A 5,788-nucleotide genomic window follows, 5' to 3' on the forward strand; every position below is an offset into this window, starting at 1 on the left:
CTTTTAAACATTTTCATTTAATTGTAAATAACTTGCAATTACATGTCCAACAACATTACATTCAGTTCACACTTAAGTATAATTATGCAAGTATGTTATAATATAATATAAAGTTAAGTATATTCTTTTCAAATATATTATTTCCATACTCTTTTTCAAGTATGCTAAAGTTTACTTTTTCACAAGGGTATGCATAAAATACACCAAGCACATTGATTTTCCCCTGTCTTCTGTACCGTTAAAATGGAAAACAGCAAGGTGCAACTTTTTAAATGAGATTTCTATGCAATAATAATGAATAAACCAAAGCAATCTCAGAGTCTGAAAGAGGTGATTTTTACAGTAACGTCTGTATTAGGACTTATGTCTGTATTTGGCGGAAGTGGGGCATAATTAATCAGATGGTAAATAAGCAGCGTCCACTTCAGCGAAAAAATTAAACACCAATCAAAGTCCATTTCTATCATCATAATTCCTGATTGTCTGCAACACCTTTCTGCAAGTAGCATTTAGCCTGGTAACAAATCTCAGATTTTATTGACTGTCTCAATTTGTTGCCTTTCATATTTCATATTTACGGCTCGCCCCGGCACAATCCTGTTTTTTAAATCGGTAACCGTGCCATTTCTGATACGTAGCATAATTTATTAGACGTGGAGGTATGAGAGTGCTGGTCTGAGACGCGGTCTAATTGATGGCAGGCGAGTCTGAGGCTGTGCGACTCCTCACAGAAAATCATCTCCCTCCTCCTCCTGCCTCACTGTATCTGTGCATTTAAGCACACAAACCTGGGCCACACTCCCCCTCGCATAAGGTGAACCATTAATCCAGGTTTAATTTTCTGAAACAAAAAAATCAAGGATGTAATTAGCTTCCTATAAAAGTGGCGGTCAGATTGGCTCAGTATTTTTAGAGCGGGGAGCCGCACTATAGACATGCTTTATGTTGGCCGAGAGGACTGTAAGTTATGGCGTGTCAGGATTCTATGCATTCTAATTGAATGGAGACTGCTTAATGGCTGTGGAAATTCAGCTGCCTGATGCTCTGCTCCCCAGAGAGCCGTTTCACCGCTAACACTCCACGCCACCATTAAACCTCAAAATGGGACGATTTCACAGAAAAACAATAATAAAAACACGATTGTGCTATTTGGGCAACAGCAAATTCAACGCCGGGTTAACACCAACGAGAAACGTCCAGAGAAACTTGCCGTCTGTCTGGCTACGGACAGTAATGCTAGTGCTTAGCCTAGCTTAGCAGCCTCAGTGATGCAGGAATACAACTCAGAAGCACAATGAGGCCAGTGCATGATTCATACGCCAAAATTCACACAATTCATACCACGATAAATATTATGAACAAATGAATAGCTTGTTCAATGTTCTTCATATACACCAAGAAAAAAGTACCGTAAGAGTATATTTCATGGTATTTTGGATGTCTGTCATGGTAATTCCATGTTATTCTATGAAGTATCATGGAATATGTAAATACCATGGTATACAATACGGTAATCATTCAGTACTTTTGTAGGCCTTTATATCAAAGAATCATCATTAAGCTATTACCTTTTGAAACCATAATTTACCATGGTTCCACCACAGTACTTTTTGTAAGCGGAGTATGTAAAAATACTGGTTTGATTTGTGCTACACTGTAAAAAATGACCATTAATTTAACGGTAAAAGACTGTAAAAATGCTACAGTAAAATCCTGTTAAATGGTTAACTATCTATAGTCTATTTTTAGGGACTAAAAATGTAAGATTTAATGTAAGATTTAGATTTAGTCAAAAGACCATTTAAAAAAACACATGGAACTCAATGTTAAAACGTACAGATTGTTTAACTATATGAAAAGTTGAGTCTGTTTTAAATAAATTCATTGAATGTCAATGTTTGTTCTTAAAGCATAACTTATTATTTCTACTGAGTTATGCTGCCCAGCTTCCTGATTATGCTAGTTTATATTTGATTCTAGGTCTCTTGACTTAAAGGGGTCATATGATGCGATTTCATTTTTTCCTTTCTCTTTAGAGTGTTACAAGCTCTTGGTGCATAAAGAAGATCTGTAAAGTTGCAAAGACTAAAGTCTCAAATCCAAAGAGATATTCTTTATAAAAGTTAAGAGTTAGCCACACCTACCTAAAACGGCTCGTTCGAACACGCCCCCACATACCTACCTCACTATGTGGGAAGATTTGCATAAAGCCGCCCAAATGTTCACGCAATAATGTTCTTTTTAGCAGCATCATATGACCCCTTTAAACACTTCCACTGCTTCAGTGACTCCACGCTGCAGAGATGGTTTACCATACCCTAATTTCCAGTTTAAATGCCATGCCAACACTGCAGTCCTTTAAAAGGATAAACTTTTCGTCAAGCATAAACACATTCTCATTCTCGAATTGAATTTATTCCTTAAATTGTATTCACCCTTATTAAACTTGTACACGTGTCTGTGTATTTTTGCATGTGCACCAGAGTGAGTCCGTTTGTGTGTGTGTAAAGGCACCACGCTGAGAATGAAGCAGATGGCAGCATACAGCCCTCATGTGACTACAAAACTGTTTTCCATTGATACCTCTAAGGGGGGAATCGAGGGGTTTCTTCTCTCGTTCACTGTAAATCTCTTCCGTACAGCCAGCGGTTTCACACTGTTTGGTTTTATTTCAGACAGACAGCCGTAGTGAAAAGAGAGAGAGAGAGAGAGCATTTATGACACAGTTTTCTCCGCCATCCTCTGTCAGTGGCTGTGATAAGCAAAGCTAACATGCTCTAATTCCTGTAGATAGAATGACATTTTTCAATTTGGACTCAGACACTGCCTCCATGATGAACGGCTGAGCGCCTCATTTCCTTAAACCATTTCTTCTTAACCTCTCCTGACAGTTTAGATATTGCCTACCTGGTAATTTGCTCGACAATAATTGTTCGGGAGAGATTTCCCTCTACCTTTAACTGGCATCCTCACCTCCCTCTGTAGGTGACAAAATGCAATTACAGAACCACGGATCCCCTGCGTGACCGGCCAAGCAGTGGCGCCGAAGAATCCCGCTGCCATTAATGGAAAGACCGCATTTCGCAGACACGATTCCCCACAAATAAAACTTTAATTAAAAGATCTGATGGCATTTTATTGATTAACGGTGATTAAAGTGTACGGCTGGAGTTTTTCGTAGATGGAGGTTTCGTCCCCCCTCGGATTTGCCTAATTGTCAGTGGTCTGTTTATTGATAAGACTCGTGGATGAATACAGATGCGAGCGCATGCTGATGGAGAGATCATTTTGCGCACAGCACCGGGCTAGAGCGGGACCAGCTGTTGCCGCTCGCCCCCGCTGGGACTGCGCGTTTCACAGCCACCCCGGGCGCGCACACTGCGGCGCGCACCACGCTTAATGCGCACGCTAACATTTCCACAACCTCCCTTAACAACAGTATGAGTTTTACAACCCATGGTGGAGCGCACAGGCTCTTAGTCTCACACTTAAAACGTTAATCATCAGTCTAATTGCCGCAACTCTACTAATTTGGGTTGTAATCCTTCAGCGATTATATGTTATGCTCAATATCAGGTTTGTTCATTAATTAACAGGATTATTAACCTTTGCATAGTGCCCATTTGGGATTTGTCCCTGTAATGTTGCTGCTGAAGTGCTGAAAACACAGCGAAAATGAGAAGAAAACAAGTAATTTACTCGTAATCAGTGGCGCGGCGGTGGTGAGCCGCTACATGGCCTCTCCGCAGGCTGATGATCCTGTGGAACGGTACAAATAACTGACATAGACTGGCCCGAGCTAAATTAGAATTCATAGTGGGCTGACATCTCGTTACGATGGCCTCTGCAGGCAATCGGCTGATGGGGGAGGGCAAAATGATGCCTGTACAAGGCTACCAAACATGAGGGATGCGGGATAGAGAGAGAGAGAGAGGGTAGGCGAGAGAGGTGGTATGTCAATGACAAAGCAGTAATTAGAACACGGCCCAATCAAATCTTTGAAACAAGGACATGTGACCTCTGACCCTGGGCAGCATCAGGTCAAAGGCTGCTGGAGGTAAAGGCCTAATGAGTAATCGCACGGTATGTTTGGGAGTGTTAAGGAGGAGGTGTTCGTGGGAGTGAGGGCTTGCCGTAGATGGTCTATTGATTATGCTGTGTAGTGCTGTAATACTTTTAAGCTAAGAGAGGAGGCTGTGGTTACTTGCCTGTTCGCACTCGTCCTCTCATCTTGCTGTCACGATTTAATGCAACAGGATAAAATAACGTAATGTTGCTGAAGATGCTCTTAAAATGCAAACAATAAAATGCAACTTACTAATATAATCATTGCATTGCATCCATAAGCTATTTTCTGTGAATGTGCAAAGTTTCTGATTCATTTCTGGCTATAGGTAAGCTACTAGAAGAATAACAAAGTGCAGTAAATGGTAACACTCTTTGCACTACAAACTAGTGTATTTATAATTACGACATAAATATAATATGATAAGAAATACCTGTTTGCAATATAAAGCAGCATAACAAGCTGTTTTGTACAGCTAAAAATAACCAGAATTTTGAGCTGGAAGTTAATGCGCACATTTATTTTACAAATGGACACACCCACTCTAAGTTTAAAAATAAGGTGGATAGCAAATAGAAGACTTATCAACTTTTTTAAATCGAGGCGAAACACTTCCCATTTCTTATGTTGTTTATGGGATGGATACGTCTAATCAAATCTATGGCGTTTTGGTGCAAATTAAGCAGCCAAAATAAACAGATGCCAACATACAGTATATTGCACAACATCCTCAGAAACCACAAACAAAACTACTATGGTAAAAAATAGACTAGATTAAATACATGATTTTGCAATAAGGATAAACATGGTTTATGTTGAATTATTGGTGAATTACTGGCAGCTGAAATTCAACAGACCTTTAGAGACTGAAATGGTCCTGTTCTTCTTCAGCTTATGTGCCATGTAAATAATACTACATATTGTTGGGCCTATGCAGTTTATGGTTATATTATTAGATTGTATTGTATGCTTTTCAGAAAATGTGGGTTTGTATCATGTTCTAAAGGCTGGAATACAATACACATCTTCAAAAATCTGAACATATTTTAAACTCTACACTTTTTGGATTCCCCAACTAACTTTTCAGTAAACAATTCATAAAATAACCTTTTTTTTCTAAGTGTGAAGAACATTTTAATAATTTAAATAACCTTTTTCCACTATAAAGAACCTTTTGTGGGAAGGAAAGGTTCTGTGGATGTTAAAATTTCTTCATGGAACCATCAATGCCAATAAAGAACCTTTATTTTTAAGACTGTAGGCATCATAGGTTTTAGAGCTGGTCATAGTACAGAGTTTGCTCTGTTGAGGGTCTCAAATTATATTTTATTAGGTGCCGATTCTGGTAGTCCCATTGTTCTTTTACTGTTAGATCTCAGTGCCGCTTTCAACATGGTCGATCATGACATTCTCCATAAAGACCTCCTTAAAGACCAGGCTAGTATCCAGGGTCTAACCTTGGATTGGTTTTCCTCATATCTTAAAGGGGTCATATGATGTTGCTAAAAAGAACATTATTTTGTGTATTTGGTGTAATGAAATGTGTTTATGCGGTTTAAAGCAAAAAAAACACATTATTTTCCACTTACTGTACATTATTGTTTCTCCTCTATGCCCCGCCTTTCTGAAATGCATAGATTTTTACAAAGCTCATCGGTCTGAAAAAGCGAGGTGAGCTGTGATTGGCCAGCTATCCAATGCGTTGTGATTGGCCGAATACCT

At 39.2% G+C, this 5,788-nt stretch overlaps 1 long non-coding RNA gene across 1 annotated transcript in view; it reads left to right on the forward strand.

Annotated features, from left to right (window-relative positions):
* The first annotated feature begins 2,556 nt into the window (after positions 1-2,556).
* The window catches only part of LOC107723094 (uncharacterized), an 18,434-nt gene continuing 15,202 nt past the window's right edge, over positions 2,557-5,788 (forward strand). The window contains exon 1 of the long non-coding RNA XR_001637892.1: positions 2,557-2,568. This is a non-coding gene — a long non-coding RNA (uncharacterized LOC107723094). The remainder of the gene's footprint in view (positions 2,569-5,788) is intronic.

The sequence above is a fragment of the Sinocyclocheilus rhinocerous genome, unplaced genomic scaffold (assembly GCF_001515625.1).
Source record: "Sinocyclocheilus rhinocerous isolate Xijiao unplaced genomic scaffold, SAMN03320098_v1.1 scaffold6387, whole genome shotgun sequence".
NCBI lineage: Eukaryota > Metazoa > Chordata > Actinopteri > Cypriniformes > Cyprinidae > Sinocyclocheilus > Sinocyclocheilus rhinocerous.